Source organism: Pelophylax lessonae, assembly GCF_965119305.1.
Source record: "Pelophylax lessonae genome assembly, chromosome: 3".
NCBI classification, from domain to species: Eukaryota; Metazoa; Chordata; class Amphibia; order Anura; family Ranidae; genus Pelophylax; species Pelophylax lessonae.
The window spans coordinates 432,459,427-432,482,892 of NC_138770.1; the positions used below are offsets into that span (position 1 = coordinate 432,459,427).

The 23,466-nt window shown below is 40.5% G+C and overlaps 1 protein-coding gene across 8 annotated transcripts in view; it reads left to right on the forward strand.

The window, feature by feature from the left end:
• Positions 1 to 23,466, forward strand: part of EYA4 (EYA transcriptional coactivator and phosphatase 4) — a 374,365-nt gene that overhangs the window by 213,230 nt on the left and 137,669 nt on the right. The window lies entirely within an intron of this gene.

Genomic DNA, 23,466 nt, shown 5'->3' on the forward strand with positions numbered 1-23,466 from the left:
CCAACTTGTCACCTGTTACACATCAGGATTTTTTTTTCCTTTGGCTTCCAGCTACTCTAGAATTATAAAGTCTTACAAAGGCTTACAATGTACTAGTTTTGTTTAAAAACATATTTGCTATGCAGAGCCGAATGCAAAGCTCTTGACAGCTTCCTTGTAGCTTTTAAAATGTTTGTGGATTGTTTTCAGTAATAACATTATCAGCATTCTGGAAAGTTTTTTCTTTGTACTGTATTTTGAATGTAAAACAACTATGTGCTAGTGTATTATAACTTGAGGGGATAAAACCCTAGCTATGCATAGATGTACACTTAGTCATTTTCCCACTGGGTGCTACATTTGTGAACTTGGAGAACCTTTCTCAACCCTTTTTTACCCCCAAAGGAGCCCTTAAAATACATATCAGATATTGGAGAACCCCTGCCAAAACTAGTTTATTGAGGGTCATTGGGAAAAAAATGCCTAAAAGCCTACATTGATGGTCAGTGAGAAAATTGGCCCACTTATAGCAGTGGTTAGAACAACAGACTTACAGATATCTAAAAAAATCATTGGTGTCATGTTGCTGGCTCTGCCAAGAAGCTTTTGACTTGGAACTATGCAGGCTCTATCAGATGCGTGGTGAATCAGCCACAGCTCAAGAAACCCCTAGCAACCTTTGAAAGAATCCTACGTTTCCATGGAACCCGGGTTGAGAAGAGCGGTGCTAGCCTGATGTCCTCCAGTAGGTACTGAAAACTCTGCTCCTGGTCATCTCTCCACCATTTTGATCATACTCATCGGACATATAAAGCAACCCTTTCCTTTGCCAACACTTACTGGACCTGCTACCAGATATGAACAATTTAGCTTATAAACAAGGCAAAGATAAGGTGAAACCAAGCTGTCAATCACAACATAAAAAACACCTTTTCCCTTCTGTGACAGTCATGTGCCACTATGCATACAACTTCAGCTAGGGCCTGTGTTTAGAGACAGAGGTATAGCTTGAAGCTTGTGGGCCCCAATGCAAAAGTTAACCTGGGGCTCCACCACTACCACCCCCTGCTTCCACCACGTCACAAAATACTCCCACCATGCACCAAGATGCTCCAAGTGGCTAAATAGTTATTTCAAATCTTTATTTACATATTGAGAGATAATTCAAAAGATTTTGGAGAAACTGCCCACATGTTTTTCCTTTGAATACCTTGGAGCAGTGGTAGGCAACTTTTTTTTTTTAAGAAATTAACTAGCAAGGCCTAACCGAATAGTAAGGAAACTTAAAACAAATGGTACTGTAAAAATATAAACTTAGCCTGCCTTAAAAATGGACAGTGTCAGTTAGTAGAGCAGTGGACAGTGTCAGTAGAGCAGTGGACAGTGTGTGGACAGTGTCAGTAGGGCAGTGGATGGTGTGTGGACAGTTACAGTAGTGCAGTCGATGATTTCACTATCGCAGAGGACGGTGTCTGTGGGGCAGTGGATGGTGTCAGTAGAGCAGTGGACAGTGCCAGTAATGGAGTGGACAGTGTCAATAAAGCAGCCAACATGTCAGTAGGCAGTGGTTGGTGTCAGTCAGTAGGACAGTGGACAGTGTCAGTAAGGCAGTAGACTTTGTCAGTAGGGCAGAGGATGGGGTCAGTAGAGCTGTGGACAGTGTTACTAGGGCAGTGGACGGTGTCAGCAGAGCAATGAATGGTGTCTATAGGTCAGTAGAGCAGTGCATTGTGTCAGTAGGGCAGTGGATTGTGTCAGTATTTTTTTTTTGTTTTGTTATTTATTTATTTTTACAATTTTATTTTATTTTTATTTTTTTACTTTTTTTTTATTTACAATTTTATTTTATTTACAGTTTTATTTTATTTTTTTGCAGCCTTGTTGGGGGGCTTTGGCGAAATATCAGAAGTCTAAATTTTGAGACAGATAACTTTTGAGACAGAGAAAAGAGACTCAGTCCTCAATCTCCGTCTCTGCAGCCTCAGCTGCACAGAATGAATGAACAGAAAGAGCTCTGCACAGAAACCAAAGCATAGTAATTATATTTACTGCTCGGTATCGATCACCACTCACTGTATTCATTCACAAAAGGAAGGTGATAGTAGCACTGCAGATGGGGGGGGCAGGGGGGCTCACAATGGGCCCTGGCAGCAGAAAGAAGGAGAACCTGGACAGGAGGAGCGGCGGAGCAGCATTCACTTCTCTGGAACTGGAGCTGCTGCAGCTCCTGTCCCAGTGTAAAACCTAGTATGACAGGGAGGCTGGATGGGCTCCCTGGAGTCTCTCAAGCTCTGCCAATGTTTAGAGATATATATGGGTGTTTTGTTGTGTACTGCTTTCTAAAAGAGTCTAAATTTGCATACCAGTAGCAGTGCAGCTTAGTCTGCTTACACATCAGATGGAATTGATTATAAAGGTTTCACTATGTTTACGTGCTTGGGAAGTGGAAAGCTTCAATTTTTGCAAACCCATAACAAGAGTTAACTAAACTCAGTAGACTGTAACCAGAAAGGTAAGGAGATGATAAGGAGTAGAGCAGTCTGTACTTACTGGAATGTTTGAGGGTTTGTACTTGATAATTTCTCTTCCTTTCCACCAAGTTTTCCCTGCAAAGATGACAGGTCTTTCATTGTTCAGTTGGCTATATGCTTGTTCTGGGTCAGAGACTTATTAGGTAGTTGAGATAAGTTCAGCATGACAGCTCTGAGGCCTGCTTTTTTAAAACGTGAGCAAATGCAGCTCATTTATATCTATCCTAATAACTAACTACAACAAGAAGGCAGAGACAGGTTGTAAATAAACTCAGTTTAAAGCTAACACTTTATCATTACTTTGCTTTCCATCTTAAATTATCTAATTAATTTTGTGATACCTTCTTGTGACATGAGTGACATTTTTAATATCAATTGGTCAATAAAGTTACAAAACTAAGTAAACCTCTCACATTTTTTATTATATCTTTTCATGCACCAACACTGAAGAAATGACACTTTGCTACAATGTAAAGTAGTGAGTGTACAGCTTGTATAACAGTGTAAATTTGCTGTCTCCTCAAAATACATCAACACACAGTCATTACTGTCTAAACTTCTGGCAACAAAAGCGAGCACACCCCTAAGTGAAAATGTCCAAATTGGGCACATTTATCCATTCTCTCTCCCGTTGTCATGTGACTCATTAGTGTTAAAAGGTCTCAAGAGTGAATGGGGAGTAGGTGTGTTAAATTGGGTGTTATCACTCTCACTCTCTCATACTGATCACTGGAAGTTCAACATGGCACCTAATGGCAAAGAACTCTCTGAGGATTTGAGAAAAAAGAATTGTTGCTCTACATAAAGATGGCCTAGGCTATAAGAGGATTGCCAAGACCCTGAAACTGAGCTGCAGCACGGTGCCCATGACCATACAGCAGTTTAACAGGACAGGTTCCACTCAGAACAGGCCTCACCATGGTCGACCAAAGAAGTTGAGTACACGTGCTCAGCGTCATATCCAGAGGTTGTCTTTGGGAAATAGACGTATGAGTGCTGCATGCATTGCTGCTGAGCTTTAAGGGGTGGGGGGTCAGCTTGTCGGTGCTTAGACCATACGCCGCACACTGCATCACATTGGTCTGCGTGTCTGTTGTCCCAGAAAGAAGCCTTTTCTAAAAATGATGCACAAGAAAGACCGCAAACAGTTTGCTGAAGACAAGCAGACTAAGGACATAGATTACTGGAACCATGTCCTGTAGCCTGATGAAACCAAGATAAATGTATTTGGTTCAGATGGTGTCAAGTGTGTGTGGCGGCAACCAGGTGAGGAGTACAAAGAAAAGTGTGTCTTGCCTACAGTCAAGCATGGTGGTGAGAGTGTCATGGTCTGGGGCTGCATGAGTGCTGCCGGCACTGGGGAGCTACAGTTCATTGAGGGAACCATGAATGTCAACATGTACTGTGACATACTGAAACAGAGCATGAACTCTTCCCTTCAGAGACTGGGCCGCAGGGCAGTTTTCCAACATGATAACAACTCCAAACACACCTCCAAGAAAACCACTGCCTTGCTAAAGAAGCTGAGGGTAAAGGTGATTGACTGGCCAAGCATGTCTCCAGACCTAAACCCTATTGAGCATCTGTGGAGCATCCTGAAATGTAGGGTGGAGGAGCGCAAGGTCTCTAACATCCACCAGCTCTGTGATGTCATCATGGTGGGGTGGAAGAGGACTCCAGTGGCAACCTGTGAAGCTCTGGGGAACTCCATGTCCAAGAGGGTTAAGGCAGTGCTGGAAAATAATAGTGGCCACACAAAATATTGACACTTTGGGCCCAATTTGGACATTTTCACTTAGGGGTATACTCACTTTTGTTGCCAGCGACTTAGACATTAATGGCTCTGTGTGGAGTTATTTTGAGGGGACAGCAAATTTACACTGTTATACAAGCTGTACACTCACTAATTTACATTGTAGCAAAGTGTTATTTCTTCAGTGTTGTAACATGAAAAGATATAATAAAATGTTTACAAAAATGTGAGGGGTGTACTCACTTTTGTGAGATACTGTATATACACCGCTCAAAAAAAAAATTAAAGGAACACTTTGAAAACACATCAGATCTCAATGGGGAATAATATCCTGGATCATATATCCTATAATATCCTGCATATCTATACTGAAATGGACTGGGTAATGTGTTAGAAATGAAAGAATGCCAGATCGTTTGATCGGAATGAAAATTATCAACCTACAGAGGGCTGAATTCAAAGACACTCCGTAAATAAAACTGAAAAAATTATGCAGCTAGTCCATTTTTCTGAAAGTTCATTGCAGCAACTCAAAATGATACTCAGTAGTTTGTTTGGCCCCCATGTGCTTGTATGCATGCCTGACAATGTTGGGGCATGCTCCGAATGAGAAGACAGATGGTGTGCTGGGGTATTTCCTCCCAGATCTGGACCAGGGCATAACTGAGCTCCTGAACAAACAGAGGTGCAACCTGGTGGCATCGGGTGGACCTAAACCTAATGTCCCAGAGAGATGTTCTATTGGATTTAGGTCAAACGACCATGGGGGCCATTGCTATCAATTTCTTCATCCTCCAGGAATTGGTTGCATACTTTTGCCACATGGGGCTGGGCATTGGCTGCACCAGGAGGAATCCAGGACCCACTGCACCAGCATAGGGTCTGACCATAGGACCAAGGAGTTCATCCCGATACCTAATGGCAGTCAGGGTGCCATTGTCTAGCCCAGTGTTTCTCAACTCCGGTCCTCAGGGCACACTAACAGGCCAGGTTTGCAAGAAAACTGAAATACATCACAGGTGATATCATTTGCTGCTCAGTGATTGCAGTATTCTAGTCTGCATCTCCCTAAGGTAATACTTAAAACCTGTCCTGTTAGTGTGCCCTGAGGACCGGAGTTGAGAAACACTGGACTAGCCTATAGAGTTCTGTGTGTCCCTCCATGGATATGCCTCCCCAAACCAAAACTGACCCACCACCAAACTGGTCATGCTGAATGATGTTACAGGCAGCATAATGTTCTCGATGGCTTCTCCAGCCCCTTTCACATTTGTCACAGGTGCTCAGGATGAACCTGCTCTAATCTTTTAATTGGGTGCCAGTGGCAGACCTGCCAATTCTGGTGTTCAATGGCAAATGCCAATTGAGCTCCACAGTGCCGGGCAGTGAGTACAGGGCCCACTAAAAGACATCGGGCCCTCAGGCCAACCTCATTAAGTCTATTTCTGACTATTTGGTCAGAGACATTCACACCAGTGGCCTGCTGGAGGTCATTTTGTAGGGCTCTGGCAGTCCTCATTCTGTTCCTCCTTGCACAAAGGAGCAGATACCGGTCCTGCTGATAGGTTAAAGATCTTCTATGGCCCTGTCCAGCTCTTCCAGAGTAACTGCCCATCTCCTGGAATCTCCTTCATGCTCTTGATACTGTGCTGGGAGACACAGCAAACCTTCTGGCAATGGCATGTATTGATGTGCCATTCTGGAGGAGTTGGACTGCCTGTGCAACCTCTATAGGGTCCAGTTATTGCCTCATGCTACCTGTAGTGACACTGACCCGAGCCAAATGCAAAACTAGTGAAAAACAGACAGAAAAGAGGAGCAAGTTAAAAAATGTCAGTGGCCTTAACCTGTAAAACCATTACTGTTTTGAAGGTTGTCTCATTGTTGCCCATCTAGTGCACCTGCTCTTAATTTAAATAACACTAAAGCATCTGAAACTGATTAACAACCCCCTCTGCTACCTAACTGACCAGATCAGTATCCCAGGATTTTAATTGACTTGATGTTACACTCTGATTAGGGAGTATTCCTTTAAGCTTTTGGAGCATTGTATATATATATATATATATATATATATATATATATATATTACATTATTATTATTGATTTCTTTTATATATAACATTAAGTTAAGTCTACAGTCTCGTTCAAGCACAAACTCCGAAACTGCCTGATCCTACCTTGACAGCACCACTTGGCTCTCTTATCTACTTCTTAAACTCCACTAGAAATTTTACACATCACATGGGGCCCATGTCTGCCCTCCATTCTGCCTCCCACAATGGAGCGCCTGATGCCCGAATTGCCAACTGAACTGTCAGCATCAAATAAAAACACTTTATTAAAATAGGCAGCACACTTACATAGAAGTTAACATGAAACAGCATGGATACACCTGAGACCAAGCAGCTGTAATCAGTGTGAGGCTGTAGACATCACTGAGCAAAACAGAGACTGAGGATGACAGAGAGTCAGCCAGCTCCAAGTATGGGTATTGGCAGCGGCGTTCTAGGCTGCACACGAGGATGACAGCTGTCAAAATGCCTGGTGGATGTCGGATGTGGGGGGTGTGCATGACGCGTTTCCACTGCTGCTTGGTCCCAGGTGTTCCATATCTATGCTGTTTCATGCTAACTTCTATTTAAGTGTGCTGCTTATTTTAATAAAGTGTTTTTAATTTTTATATACTGACCTTAGCGCCCTGCTATTCGTTTTCTTCCACATTGAGGTGACCCTACCCAAATCTTCTGCGGGAGCTGCAGAGGTTCCAGTCTCGGTCCCCTTCTCCTGTTCATCCATCCAGTTGTCTCATCCATACCTCTACCCTCTTGATGATCCACAGATACAGATGAAAGTTCCAACAGACCAAGGGACTATGCACTTCTCCTAGGAGCACTGTATGTACTGTGTACTTGTACACTCTTTGAATTTGCAGCTGAACTGAGACTGCAGTGCTGATAGGGAAGGAGCAGGCATGCAAGCTTGTGTTTGAAAATGTTAGTAATGATATAGAAAAATGTTGAAAGATGTTTTCCCATATGACCCTTAAAATAATATTTGTTTTTGGACATACTTGTAACTGAAACTGTTATATGAGTAGTTTACCAAATGTCCTTTCTTTGGGAGTATAAATGCACCCTGCCTACAATTAGATGCAAGAACCCCATGCAGCCCTATTGAAAACAATGGAAGGCTGCTGGCTCCAGGACCAATCACTCGCCTGTGATCACTGTATGAGTGCTTACATGTGAGTGGGTGTGATTATCTGCGAGAACTGGCGGTCTCCCATTACTTTCAATAGAGCTGCCTACTCGCAGCTAATTGCAGGAACTATCACTGGGGTTCTCACATCTAATTGCAGGCAGGATGCATCGCAGGTGTGAATGCACCTTTATGCAATACAGGGGAACTATGGGCAAATTTTAAAATGTACAGATGATGCAGTCTGTCGCAAACAATAACACAGATGTTTTGTTTTTCTGAGTCCTGTCATTACATAATTTTAACTGGTTCCCGCCTGCCCTGTAGTCGAATGGCGGCTGGGCGGGACTGCTCTGGGTGGACGTCATGTGCGTGCCCCCCGGGGGTGTGCGGCAAGGCGACCGGTGGTGAGCTGTGTCCTTTGGACACAGCGCATCACCAATCGGGGTAAAGCGCTAATGACAGCGGCTCTTTACCACGTGATTGGCTGTATCTAAAACACAGTTGATCAGGATGTAAGCACACTTGCTGGTTATCAGCATTCCTTTGCTGCTCCGTGAGGAGAGGAGAGAGCCAGTAACTGGCTAGTGTTAAATGGCATATCTTCATTGATTATCAGTGCAGCCCCAACTGTGCCAATCAGTGTTGCCTATCAGTGCTAACCAGTGCCCATCATTGCTGCCAATCAGTGCCTCCTCATCAGTGCCACCTCATCAGTGCTGCCCATCAGTGTCCATCGGTGCCGCCTCATCAGTGCCAATCAATGCAGTCTATTAGTGCCCATTAGTGCTGCCTATTAGTAACAGCATCCTCAGCGCACATCAGTAAAGGCAAAAAATTACCTGTTTGCAAAATTTTAGAACATAAACTAAGAAAAACAGTTTTTTGTTTTTCAAAATGTTTTTTGTTTTTTCATTTGCTTAGGGAAAAAAAAAATATATAAGTATTAATATATATATATATATATATATAAACTGGTGATTAAATACCACCAAAAGAAAGCTCTATGTGTGTGAAAAAAATGATAAAAATGTCATATGGATGCAGTGTTGCATGATCAGGCAATTGTCATTCAAAGTGCGACATCCCTGAAAGCTGAAAATTGGCCTGGGCAGGAAGGGGGTAAAAGTGCCCAGTAGGCAAGTGTTTAATACCTGTTGCTCATGCCAGTAGATCTTTTATTCTCTGTCTTTCTTTTTACACACCAAGCTGACCACCAAAAGTGGCAGTGTCATGGTTGGGAAAACCATATTGCTCTGCCACGAGTGCTTACAATTGATAGCTTTTATTCATGTGACTTAAAGCAGAGTTCCAGCCATTTCACTCACCTGTCCAACGGTCCAGCGATGCGGCCGCCCGAAGCCTCGATCCTCTCCCTCGGCGCTAGGCATCACTGCTGTGGGCACCCGGCTGTGACAGTTTGCGGCTTCACAGCCGGGTACCCACTGCGCATGCGCGAGTCGCGCTGCGCGTCTTGATTGGCCGGCAATCTTCTGGGACCTCTGACATGTCCCAGAAGATTGCAGGGAGGGAGGGGGAGAGGAGAACTTCCGTTCAGGGCGCCGCGGCGCTCCGAGCGGAAGTGGGAGCGGGTACCTGTCAAAACTAGGTACCCGCTCCCCCCCAAAAAAAATGACATGCCAAATGTGGCATGTCAGGGGGTTAGAATGCCTAAAGCGGAAGTTCCATTTTTGGGTGGAACTCCGCTTTAAGGGGTAACTCCACTTTCATGGGGAAAAAAAATAGCAAATAAAGAAAAAACAATATAGCGTATACAATTGCAACACAAATCATTTTGTAATTGAATGTTATTAAAAATTACCTTTCCTTTTCAATCTGCAGCTGTTGTAATTTTCTGAAAATGCAATGCAATATGGCTACCTGTAGATGTTCTGTACACAGAACGTGTATTGACCACACCCCTGAGACATCATTTCCTGCTTGTGTGATTGGCTCAGCAATTTCCCCAGAAGTCTGCACTAAGATACAAGTCAGATTTCTGGCATCCCCTGCAACAAAAATTTCATTTTTGGTGAGACACTCCCAATAGGAACACATCTAAAGGAATGCAGGCCCAGCAGATTTCCCCATTAGAGCCCTGCAGCTGCCACAGTTGATAGATAATTATGAAACCACTCCCATTTGACCTACTCAGCACAGAGGCACAGAGGAACAAACAGTGATTTCTTCAGAATAACAAAAGATAGGAATCTGCAACAAAGTTTGTTAAAATCCTTGCAATGTACATAGATCACCCAGAGGGGAATGTTTTTTTCTCAACAAAAGTGGAGTTACGCTTTAAACATTTTTTTACAAAAAAAAAATAAAATGTTGCTGTAATTGCATAAAATGTTTAGGCTTTAATTTGCTTTCCTTTTACCTAAAGTCTATTTAAAACGAAATATCCATCTAAGAACACACTGTCAACCAGGAGGCAAAAAGTGCTGTGTTATGTCACTGCAGAGCATGCACAGTTCTCACCATATTGCAGACATAGGAAAAATAATGGATCTACTGACACAATCACAGGTTAAAAAAAACATCTTACAAAGGAGACTCCAAAAAACACTGCCATATTCATGCTAGTGATTGACTGCATTGTATGCCAGTGTCATTTTGTTCATTGTTACAGTTTAAGCCAAAATTCCAGCCAGAATAAATGGCAATGACAGATGGATCTGTGGTGCCAATAAAACACCATGGAATCTCAATAAAGACTATAATTGATTGTGCTGGGAAGCTGAGTTGTGATTGAGGGAAATAGCCATGTGGCTCCTACATTGTATCATAAACTCTGCACTGACTTTATTACACCTCTACAAACTCTCTGTTTCAAAAGTATCAACAGATTAGAGGAAAATGGTATTAAATCGCTATGTATAGAAAACACAAATACTTTCCTTTAAAACTATCTTTAAAGTGATTCTAAAGACTGAAGGTTTTTTAAAAAACCTTTTGTGTGCAAACTCACCCCCCCCCCCAGGCTATCCCACCTTATAAGCTGAGACAGCAGCGGGAGCCCATTGGCTCCAATAATTGTCAATCACAGCCAGTGAGCCAATGAGGAGAGAGCGAGAGGTGTGGGGGGGGGGGGGGGGGTTGGAGGCTGAGCAACAGCTCTATGTTTCTTATGGAGCTGAAACAACTGAATCACCCAAGCGCTCACTCCGATGGGGTTGACAGGCGTGCTGCTCTCCCCAGGCCGGGAACTCCACACATAAGCACATGAAAGAAAAAAGGAGGCGCAAACACCTAGTGCATTACCCGTGGACACCTTTAATAAAGTTTACTAATATGCCAAAGACATACTCACAGACATGATGAATAAGAATCGCATATAGAGAATCCACCACATGTGGAAATGAACATATCCCTGTATATGGACCGTTGACGCGTTTCAGGAGTCACACTCCCTTCCTCAGAGCTGGCCTTTCTTTTAGCAGACTTAAATATATAATGATTTCATTATATATTATATTATATTATATTATATTATATATTTGGGTCTGCTAAAAGAAAGACCATCTCGGAGGAAGGGAGCGTGGCTCCCGAAATGCCTCAATGGTCCAAATACAGGGATATGTTCATTTCCACATGTGGTGGATTCTCTATATGCGATTCTTGTTCATCATGTCTGTGAGTATGTCTTTGGCATTTTAATAAACTTTTTTAAAGGTGTCCACAGGTAATCCACTAGGTGTTTACGCCTCCTTTTTTCTTACATGTTCTTATGGACCTGCCCTGTGCAAAACCACTGCACAGGGCAGGTAAGTATAACACGTTTGTTACTTAAAAAAGAAAAAACAAAGCTTTAATACCACTTTAAGTGTACAAATATTTGAGGTTGGTTTACTAAAGGAGTGGGGGATTCTCACTTTGCAAATAGAAGTATACTAAGCCTAGTGAATGAAAATGGAATAAAAATTTGTGAAGAGAAATGCATTTTGACCCCCTTTTGAAAATGGTAGTTTCCAGGTTCTCATGCTCACCCTCTGGCTTTAAACTTCAGATGTACTGCTTTGGGACAAGTATACCAATTAGCAACGTCTGAATAAAGTCAGAAGGTCTAACCTGCATTCTTCTTCTACAACAAAGACTCAAAAGTGTGGAGTTAAAGGAGATGTACAGTCCGAAGGGGGGCAGAGCTGAACCGCAGCTCCGTGTCTGAATGAAAACACAGAGCTGCAGCTCGGCTCAGGTGCCCCCATAGCAAGCTGCTTGCTGTGGGGGACACTCAACAGGAGGGAGGGACCAGGAGCTCCAGGCAGGGACCCGAGAAGAGGAGGATGTGGGTTGCCCTGTGCAAAACCACTGCACAGAGGAGGTAAGTATAACATATTTGTTATTTTTCTAAAAAAAAAAACAAAAAAAACCCCGAGACTTTAACCACTTAACGGCCGCCTGCCGTAGTTTTACTGCGGCAGGTCGGCTCTGTCCGGCGAAACGACGTACCCGTACGTCGCTTTGCGGGGCCACAGAGGAAGCTGATCAGCGGGCCCAGCCACTTGTGGAGACAGCTGTTCTGTCAGTAATGAACACAGGGCTCCTGTGTTCCTCCTATTTAGTAACACAGGTCTCTGTGTTCATTCAGCAAGCCCATTACCCACACAGTTAGAAAGCACCCCCCTAGGGACACATTTAACCCTATGATTGCCCCTGGTGTTAACCCCTTCCCTGCCAGTGTCATTAGTACAGTAACAGTGCATATTTTTAGCACTGATTACTGTAGTATTGTCACTGGTTCCCCCAAAAGTGTCAAAAATGTCAGTTAGGTGTCAGATCTGCCCGCCGCAATGTCGCAGTCCTCCTAAAAATCGCTGATCGCCGCCATTACTAGTAAAAAAATAAATAAATAAAAATGACATAAATCTTTCCCCTAGTTTGTAGACACAATAACTTTTGCGCAAACCAATCAATATACACTTATTGGGATTTTTTTTTTTTACCAAAAATATGTGTCAGAATACAAATTGGCCTACAATGATGAAAAATTTTGATTTTTAATTTTGTTTTTTTGTTTTTTATTGGGATTGTTATATAGCAGAAAGTGAAAAATATTATGTTTTTTTTTTTTTTTCAGAATTCAGAATTGTCGCTACTTTTTTGTTTATAGCGCAAAAAAAAAATCGCACAGATGGTCAAATACCACCAAAAGAAAGCTCTATTTGTGGAAAAAAATAGAACATCAATTTTATTTGGGTACAGCGTCGCATGACCCTGCAATTGTCAGTTAAAGTAACGCAGTGCCGAATCGCAAAAAATGGCCTGGTCATTAAGGGGGAAAATCCTTCCGGTTCAGAAGTGGTTAATAAAGGAGTAGAATGTTCATTTCAGCCAGTGAAGTCATGCTTGCTCCAATCACCTTGTCGGTTCCTCTGAACATGATTGGGTATTTAAAGTGAACACATATTCGCTGGGCTGAGAACATTTTATTTTTAGTAAACCAACCTTCAGAAAATTACGCAAGAGGATTGTCATAACAGCCAGGAAACCAGATTTCCAAAGCTAATGGCTTGCAATAGCATCCCTCATGTATTTTTCATGACAGGTTCCCTTTAAGGCAGATCATTTAAAAGTAAAAACTGTAATAGCAAAGTAGAAAAAAAATAAATAAATAAATAAATAACAAAGTAGAAAGAGAAAAGGTTTTGTTGGATATGTACAGTTCTAGTTGCTCTAATATATAACTAATTTTTTAAACAGACTGCTGTGATTTCACTTTTGCAAAAAGAACAAAACATACAAATTCAAATAAAGAAATGGTGATAACATGGCGCACTCTAGTGGATGTATGCACAGAACACACTAAAAAAATTATATTTTATGTTAGAACCTTTGTTATGGTTACTACATAGATTTCTGAATTAAAAAAAAATATTAATTGTTAATACTGTATGGGGTAAAACATTATTTTTAAAACAGAGTGCAAATACAACATAAAAAATGTACTTATTAAAATGACCTCCAATATAACAGATCAATAAGTATTGTAAACATGACATTGTTCTTGTGTGCAAAAATAATTTAATATATTTAAAGGACACTTCCAGTAAGAGTAAAAACTTGTTATCTTCATGTGAATTGTTTTCCAGTAGTTTGGCAAATTTCCAGGTAGAAAATAAAGTAGATGGAGGAGAAGCCACTGTTGGGTCCAGATGCTTTATCTGTTATGGTTTGCTTGATGTTCAAAGCTGTCTTTGAGTTTGATGGAAACAGGCCTTTCCTTATATTGGTCCAAGATTTGGAGAACACAACTTTTTAAAGTGATTGTAAAGTAATTGTTTTTCTTTAATAACAAACATGTTATACCTACCTGCTCTGTGCAATGGAATTGCACACAGCAACCCCGATCCTCCCCTTCTTGGCAGCACTCCTTGCTCCACCTTTTCTTGGTGTGCCACCTTAGGAAGCCACCTGCGGGCTCAATCCCAAGCAGCACTCTCTGTGTCTACAGACAGCCCCCACTCCCTCATCACAGGATTTGACCGACAGCAGCAGGAGCCAATGTCTACTACTGCCCCAGCAAACCCTGTGAGAGCGGAGAGAGCTGCTACGGATGGGCACAGCGCTGGATCGAAGGAGGGATTTAGGTAAGTATTAGGGGCGGAGGTTGAGGAGGCATACTTTAATTTACTTTGCACCCAAAAATAAAAATTGGAGCATTAACATTATGTACTCATTGTTAAATGTTATGTTTTTCCTAGAGTTTTTTTTTTTTAAAGAAAAACAATGATTTGGCCAAATTTTGAAACTGTTGTTTTATATCTAATAAATATATAATTAATGTTGCGCAAAATAAAAATCTATTCAAATGTGTACAAATTAAAAATATGTAGCAAAAAAATTATATAAATATATATATGTGTATAACCCTCAAGCAAAAGATTCCAATTTCATAATCTTAAAATGCTGTATCATAAATAAAATCCAATGATGAAAAGTATAAAAAAAAAATAATAATAAATAAAAATATTTAGTTGTGTACAGTGCGATTCCTAAAAATAATATAAATATATATATATGTGTATAACCCTCAAGCAAAAGATTCCAATTTCATAATCTTAAAATGTTGTATCATAAATAAAATCCAATGATGAAAGGTAAAACAAATATATATAGTTGTGTACAGTGCGATTCCTAGAAATGAATATGAATTGTGCTAGAAGAAAGTGCAAAGTGCTAAATCACAAGTGTGTATCACAATAAATCCTTGTGCTTAAATGTACTGCATATCAATCCATACAATATATAAAGTGCTATAAATGATAAGTAGTATCTGTGGTAAAATAATAAATATATAAATCCATGCGGCAAATAGGAATCAAGTGTCCAATAAAGTCTTTTGTGACAATCTGTGCAAATAAATCTTCTATAAGTGCTCAAGCCACCAATTCGTGGCAGTGTCCCCAAACCAGGTGAGTGACTGGGGTGTCACTACTCACTCCTAATCGTGCACCCCCTTGTGATTGGGCGCTCACCTTATGTTAGATTCAATTGGGCTCAAATGCTGGATATCAAATGGTTAACGCCTCCAGGTGATCATATCCCATATATCAGCCACTTTCTCCGTAGTAATCAGCATATCATGAAAAATATAAAAGCTCACAATGGTGCTTATACCTTTTAAAAACCTTTTAATTTTATTATGTGGTAATGCACTCATGTTTTGGTGCATCCATGCACCTTTAAAAAGCCATCCACGTGTAACAATCTCTAAAGTACCGTTGTGGTATAGTGGGAGACGCTGCAGCTGTGTCTTATCCTCTGCAGTGCATTCAGTCCAACAGCCTGACAGTCTCGCAAATCTCTCGGCGAAGCGCTCCATCCGTCCGTCCGTCCGTCCTTTCCCTTCCCCTACGCGTGACGACACAAGGGACCACGTGTCTTCCTCAGGGGGATTGATTTGTTGTTTTATATCTGTTATTTACTATATATATATATATATATATATATATATATATATATATATATATATATATATATATTTAGAACATTTACATTATATAGTCATTGTTAAAGGTTGTGTTTTTCCTGGAGTTTTTTTAAATTAAAATTATAATGATTTGGCCCAATTTTTCAAATTGTTTTTTTTTTTATCTGTTATCTACTATATATATATATATATATATATATATATATATATATATACACATACATTTAACAGATGACAAAGAATGCGTAGAGGACCATAGATTACCTAAAGAGACTGCATAACAGAAGCAGCCTGGCTTAAGGATGGGTCACCGTTGATGAATTACTCAGATATGTGCATACTTTTTAGCTTGAGCTTTTCAGGTCTGTAAACAATAGCTTGGTAAACAAAAAAAATATTTGGCTTTAGGTACACTTTATTAAAGAAAGTAAAGAAACAGGATTTACTTTTTTGTATTTTGTTATATTTTGTTAAAGCAAACTTGTTCTGTTAACGTTGATAGATATAAGCTGGCAACTCGGTGGATTCAAACGTTGAAAAACTTTATTTTAAACTAAATGGGTTGTTCTTCAAGATGATCATTTACAATCACTTTAAGTTAAGAAATAGAGCATGAGAGTTAGTGATATATAGCCAACAACAACAAGTGTTTTATACTTTTTCTACCTTATTTCTTACATGATTGAGATATAACCCAATGTGGGTACCATAATAGTATAATATCAGATAAAAAAAATATCTTTGACAGCTGTCATAGCACTCATGTTGTGTTGGCGTAAATCTTTTAGGTTACATGACACACTTTTCTTTAGCCCGGTGAAGTTACCAATTATCCCAAGCTGCAGTTTTCTCATTCCTGAACATGCATAGAGGAGCTTTCTTGACCTTTTGATATGTAGGACACCTGAACTTATTCCTAGTAATTTGGCAACTTTCCCAGTGATCAGTGAGGACAGCAATGCATAGGATTACATTGCAGGAAACTCTTATTATAGGTGGTATATGGCCATGTATTTTGTTCCTTACAGTTGTAAAACCACTTTCTTCCAATCTATTTTAATACATACTAATTTTGTATAGTGTTGGACTGTGTCTTAGAATATATTAGGCTTACCGGTATTTAGATGTGTTGGTTGAGCTAGTTTTTTTTAATTATTTTTACCTGGTGATCCTGACAGTAACACACTGTCCAAGAGTGACATTTACCCATTGTATGAGATTCATGGAGAAGTAGCATTGTCACCTTAGGTTGCTTTCCTAACTTGGACTACAAACAACTCCTTGTGTTATTTATATTATATTTTCACTCTGTTCCCTGTGGTTTGTGGGGCTGGTGCAGCTTGTGGATCTGTATGACAATAATTGGAGAGTCCCCGGTAGTATTTCCTGCTTAGATACCACCTTAGGAACAGGTGATCTGTGTGGCGCACCTTTTCAGACTCATGTCTGTGCAGAGTTGAGGGATTTGCAACCCATTTTTTCTCCCTCTCTCATGTCAATTGTTTTTGTGGAAGCATCTTCTATGCATACCCTTTTTGGCCAACGTATAACAGTAGCTTTTTCTTCAACATTCTTTATGAACACCTTTCTTCTGAAGAAGCATACCAGTGAAATGCGTAGAAAGATTGCAGTCCCTCTACGGTTTTATGTTTTATAAACCAGTTTGGTGCACAGATGGATAATTTATCCCTATACAAACTTAACAATTGTATGTTATACCACTACTGTTTAGAGCATGGGTACTCAACCTGTGGCTCTCCAGATTTGCAGAACTACAAGTCCCATGAGACATTGCAAAGCTGACAGGTACAAGCAGGGCCGCTGATAGGGGGGGCACTGGTCCTCTTGTAGGGGGCCCGAGCACACAGGGAGGGGAATTAGTGACAGACGACAATTGTGTCTCTCTTCCTCCAGCAGATGAAAGCTGCTCTCTCCCCCTCTCACTGCTGCCAGCTTTCAGCTGCTAGAGGAAGAGAGACATAATTGTCGTCTGTCACTAATCCCCCTCCCTGTGTGGGCCCCCCCTCTAAGCACTGGCTCTAATGTTAGCTTTGCTAGGTGAGTTTGTTATCTCTGTAACTTTTTCTCTCCCTGCAGTTCTTCCTATACCCCTTCTCCCGGCCTGTATATTTTTTTAATCTCTCTCCCCCTTTGCTCTGTCTTCCTGACACAGTCACAGCTGATCAGCTGCATTCCCATGGGGTGAAGAATTTACTGATACACTGGTTCCATAGCTGCCTGTTACCTTGTCCCAGGGAAGTTTAGTGTGCTTTATGTACCTGGGCTTCCCACTCCTCTCCCCCAGACTGCTTCCTGATCTATGCAACTTTGTTTCTTCTCCCCTACACTCTCAGTTCCCTCTGCATCCATGTATTAACTCATTCTATTTACCATTTACTAACTTATCTGGCAGTAGTAAACTCCATTTTTTATCTTGTATCTACAAGTAAGCCTATAATAGGGCTTACATGTAGGTACAGTGAATATCTCCTAAGCAGCAGCCGTTGACAACACCGTTGCACGTGCACTGCGCTTTCATTGGACAGTATAGCATCCATTGAGAGAGCTGTGCTTTGACCATGACTCCCCCGCGCATGTGTGTGAGTTACATCATCGCAGTTTGGCCAAATGACTGGAGCCCAAGAACCCAGAGAGAAGACCAGATGAAGATGGAATCCCTCTTAGCACAAATGACTGGAGCCCAAGAACCCAGAGAGAAGACCAGATGAAGATGGAATCCCTCTTAGCACACTGTTGGAGAGATCTGTTTTTTTTTTAGTTACATCTGTCCTAATAATATTTCACCAAAGCCTGTCCCCCCCCTTCCCAACAGGGTTGTTCGAAAATTTGAAAAATCAAATTAAGGGCTCATTCATACAGGTACTCTGCCTGTGTGAAGGAGTGGTTTGGGCTGGAGCCATCTGTCATTCTATGGGGATGCAGTACCTGTACGAACACAGCCACAGGCCCCAATTTAACAGGTGTGAAGGTGCGTGGCCCCTAAATGCACACTGTCTGCGTTCGGGCCATACACCTGCATCCCCATGCCTGTCAAATTAAGACCTGCGGCTGTGTTCGTACAGCTCCAGGTGGCCACATAAGTGAACCACTGATTTACACTGTACAGACCACAGCACCCATGTAAATGAACCCCAAGACCTTGTTGACACACAGAGATTTATTTATTTATTTATGAACTCAATTTCATCTTTTAGATTTAGCAGGAATTCTGTGAGTTATGTTGTATTTGTTTCTTTGTGATTGTATTTTTATCAAAATATAGCTTTAAAATTGTCTTAGGGGGGCCCTGTCAGGTAGTCTGTACAGGGCCCCGTGATTTCTATCAGCAGCCCTGGTTACAAGCATGACTCCCAAAGGCAGAGGCATGGTGGGTCTTGTAGTTCTGCAACAGCTTGAGGGTCAAAGGTTGAGCACCCATGGTGTAAAGGGAACTATACTATAATTGGGGGTTGTATGCATATATCTTTCTGAAATGGATGTATGTGGATTTCAAACAGTGTTCTTATGGACTAAGTACCAACTCGGTTGCGTGGCTGGATAGTCAACATACTAAAATAAACTTTGATGTTTTTATAATTGTCTATGTCTGATTTTTTTAGATGAATAGGTACCTTAAAATTCCCTCCAACCCTCTGTATTCACTCTTAGGGTTGGTCATTTACTTTCTGTTATTTCCATTACATGGAGAGGAAGTGTTTTGAAGTTCACTGAAAATAGTTGGGAAAGCTGATAACACTTCAGTGCACTAGAAATTACAATGGAACCGGAATTCTGGAAATCAACAACTATTTTTATGTACATGTAGAAGATGTACTTTGCGTAAAAAAAAAAAAAAAGAAAGGAAAAATAATGCAGCTACCATCTCTAGGCACTGGTGAACAGCAGTGTACTACATTTTTGAGAGACTCAGTTATTTTCACATCGAAAGTCACCATCTTGCTCATTGCACAGCGTAGAGAAGGTGAAGCCAGGTTGTAAACCACACATCAGACACCTCCACTCTTCCATGTGCTACTGCTCTCTGCATATGGTATAATCCAGGATGAGAAGTTACATATGTAAATTAATTTTTAATTGTTGACATTTCACAGAAAAAGTGAAATTAACGTATCGGTAAGGACTTTCTTTAGTCTTCTTAAATTTCATATTTTTGCAGAATTGAATATTGCACAAAAATAGCTGTGGAGTGAAGTTACCACTATATGGAAAGGTTCACATTAAGTAAAATACAATTATGAAAGAAGACTGGTATATGATTGCTAAAGGATGTTTCACTTTAAAAATCTTTACCTTAGAAAATCAATTGAGGGTTTTTTTTTTTACTTTTAACCACAATTTACAGAAGATTCTGGCTATATGCCTAAGATTTCCTACCTCATGTGTGTAATGTCATGGGTCATTCAGCCTCTGCCTTGCAGAAGCATTCAAACCTTACAATACGTTGACTTAGTAATTATCAAGTGTACATTTTCAGTGACAGTAGCAATAAAGTTATCATGCTAGAGAAAGGAAAGTGGAGTCAAGCAAGCATTTATCGCATTGGCATCTCGAAAAAAAATAAAAATAAAATACTGCTCGAACATCTGTCTGCAGTATATTAAAAAAAGATGTTAGGCTGCCAACTGACAGATGTGCCTACAGACATAGACTAGAGTGAAAATGTATTATGAGATAAATAAATTAGAAAAAATAAGTTAAACGAGGATAAGGGTTACAATGACATTGTTCTGTTTTCAGACTATGCATTTTTTCTTTTTTTGCTGGGGTTGCAGTACAGTTCATCAAGGAATGGTGTGCTCAATGCATGTATATCAGCCACTGAACAATTTATCAGTTGTTCTGACTATACTAAACTGCTAAAAGTTTCTTTACATTATTAACCTAAGAACCGATTTATTGAAGCTTTTTTCTTTTGTTTAGCAATGACTATATGAATGAGTAGTACTTCGTTGCAGAACTAGTTGTCCTATCTGAGATGATTTAGACCTGGGGTGTCAAACTCATTTTCATCGCGGGCCGCATCAGCATTATGGTTGCCCTCAAAGGGCCAGTTGTATCTGTAAGACTATATACATTTATCCAGGGATTTTTTTCTGACATAATAGGTGCAGGAACTCAGTTAGGGTGTGGCTAATTTGCCCTAACAGTTGGAGGATTTTAAAGGGGCAATAAATACCAGGAGTATGTTTAGGAGTGAGGTTTAAGGGTTGTGCTACATACATAGTGGAAAGCTTAGGGGTGCGCTAGTTCAGTACATAGTTCAGAGGTGCACTACATACATAATGCAGAGTTCAGGGGGGTCTACATATCAAGTGCAAGGTTCAGAGGTACACTAAGTACTGGGTGCAGGGTTGAGAAGTGTGCTACATATAGAGTGCAGGGTTTAGGAGTGTGCTATGCACAGCCTGCAGGGTTCAACTGTCTTTCACAGGATGTCCACATCTCACTTCCACCCCTCAATGGCTCTGACCTTTGCACCACTCTCCTCCATCCCCCACCTTTGCACACCTCTCCCTCCACAACCATCAGAAGAAGGCTTCTGTGTTTACCAGTGACAGTGGTGAGCAGGGAATGGAGGGCAAGAGCTGGAGATGGAAGAACAGAGTTCCTCCACGTTATGGTTAAAAAAAAAGCTCTGGTGCAGGGACTACATGAAATGACCTGGCAGGCCTTATGTCTGACACGTGATTTAGACAGTCCAGGTGATCTTGTTCATGTAGCCTTTGAAAGTTTTATTATTAGAAGCTATTATAATGCAGTATTATGTCATTAGAGCAATGCAAGTCTATTGCCAGTGTCAGACCGGGTAAACAGAGCCCACCAATATCAAATCAAGCTACAGCAATCCACCCTAGGATTAAAAATAAAATAGGTACATGAACATAGACATCATGCACCGTAAACATATAATATATGCTATATGTTTTATTTTTGGTTTTGAGACAGCAGAAGATTAGACTGATAGCGTTTGTTGTGTAGTTCAAATTGGTTACAGGTCACCTCTATGATGAGTGCAGAATAATGGGTTTAAACTGCAGCAAATAAAAAAAGTCGTAACCCTTTGTAATGTACTAAAAATGGTGGTTTTATAATTGTTTATGTTCTCAGTGGGATTCTTCTCTCTTGCTGTCCTGGTGACTAAAAGGGAAGTAATGGGAAAATACCTACATGAGGACACAGACAGAAATAAAACCTGACAGAGGTTCTAATTTTTCCTCAATGTATCTAATACTAAGAAGAAATTCAGGCTGTGGTTGAATATATATATTCAACTAAATGACATTATTTTAGAAACACCTGTTTTGTTGTGTTAACTTGTATATATGTTGCTAGAACGTAATTAACAAGATTAATTCACAGATTCTTGTCCTTAAAGTGGAACTTAACTGTATCTGAGAACCACAAACTGTAAACGCTATTTAATTCATTTTTAAAATTCAAAGCAAACTCATCCATCCAGCCATGTCTCCATGACATGGAGCTGCGGTTTAGCCCCGCCCCCTCTCTCTTCACATTGGCTAACTGACTTTAATTGACAGCAGTGGGAGCCTTTGGCACTGCTGCTGTGACTCAGTCAATCAGGAGAGAGCGTCCCAAACAGCACAGGCATTCGTGGACATCGCTGGATCGAGAGGGGGCTTAGTTGAGTTTTGGGGGGAGGGGGCTGAGGGGGGCTGCTGCACACAGAAGGCTTTTTATCCTAATGCAAAGAATGTATTAAGATAAAAAATCTTCTGACTTTACAACCACTTTAAGTTTTTACATCAAGGTCTGCCTGTTAGAAGCAGACAAGCAGGCTTGGATAAGAGTGAGGTTGATTTACTAAAACTGGAGAGTGCAAAATCTGGTGCAGCTGTGCATGGTAGCCAATCAGCCTCTAACTTCAGCTTGTTCGAATATATATATATATATATATATATATATATATATATATATATATGCACTATATTACCAAAAGTATAGAGACACCTGCTTTTACATGCACATGACCTTTAATGGCATCCCAGTCCTAGTCCGTAGGATTCAATATTGGGTTGGCCCACCCTTTGCAGCTATAACAGCTTCAACTCTTCTGGGAAGGCTGTCCACAAGGTTTAGAAGTGTGTCTAGGGAATGTTTGACCATTCTTCAAGATGTGCATTTGTGAGGTTCGGCACTGATGTTGGATAGAAGGCCTGGCTTGCAGTCTCCACTCTAATTCATCCCAAAGGTGTTCTATCGGGTTGAGGTCAGGACTCTGTGCAGGCCAGTCAAGTTCCTCCACCCCAAACTTGCTCATCCATGTCTTTATGGACCTGGCTTTGTCCACTGATCCAAATCATTTGGTGGAGGGGAGATTATAGTGTGGTGGTGTTCTTTTTTTTTAGGGTTTGGGATTGGCCTCTTAGTTCCAGTGAAGGGAACTCTTAACCTCCCTGGCGGTATGATTATGTCAGGAATTATATACCAAAAGCGGTACAATTTTTTTCATGGAAATTTGGCGTTATGTATTATAGGCCTACAATTCTTAGTAATTACTGACTTAAACCTGACCAAAACAAGAGTCTAGTAGACATCCCAGATGTGATAAATTTGAAACACAAACGCATGAATTATAATCTAATCAATAATATAATTTTATTATATAATATATATAATAAAATTATATTATTGATTAGATTGTAATTCATGCATTATATATATATATATATATATATATATATATATATATATATATATATGTGTGTGTATATATATATATATATACATACATATACATATACATATATATATATATATATATATATATATATATATATATATATATACATATATATATATATATATATATATATATATATATATATATATATATATATATATAATATAAATGTGTTATGTGTTTGTGTTTTGTGCAACGTTTGAATTTCCCTCCCAGTTCCGCTCCCATGCAGCATTGCTGCTGCAGGGAACGGAACTAGGAAGTCATCATACCAACGGACGAGTGGCGGGGATCTCGGCTGGCGGTCACAGCAATGGGAGATCATCGCTGGATAGCCAGGAGAAGG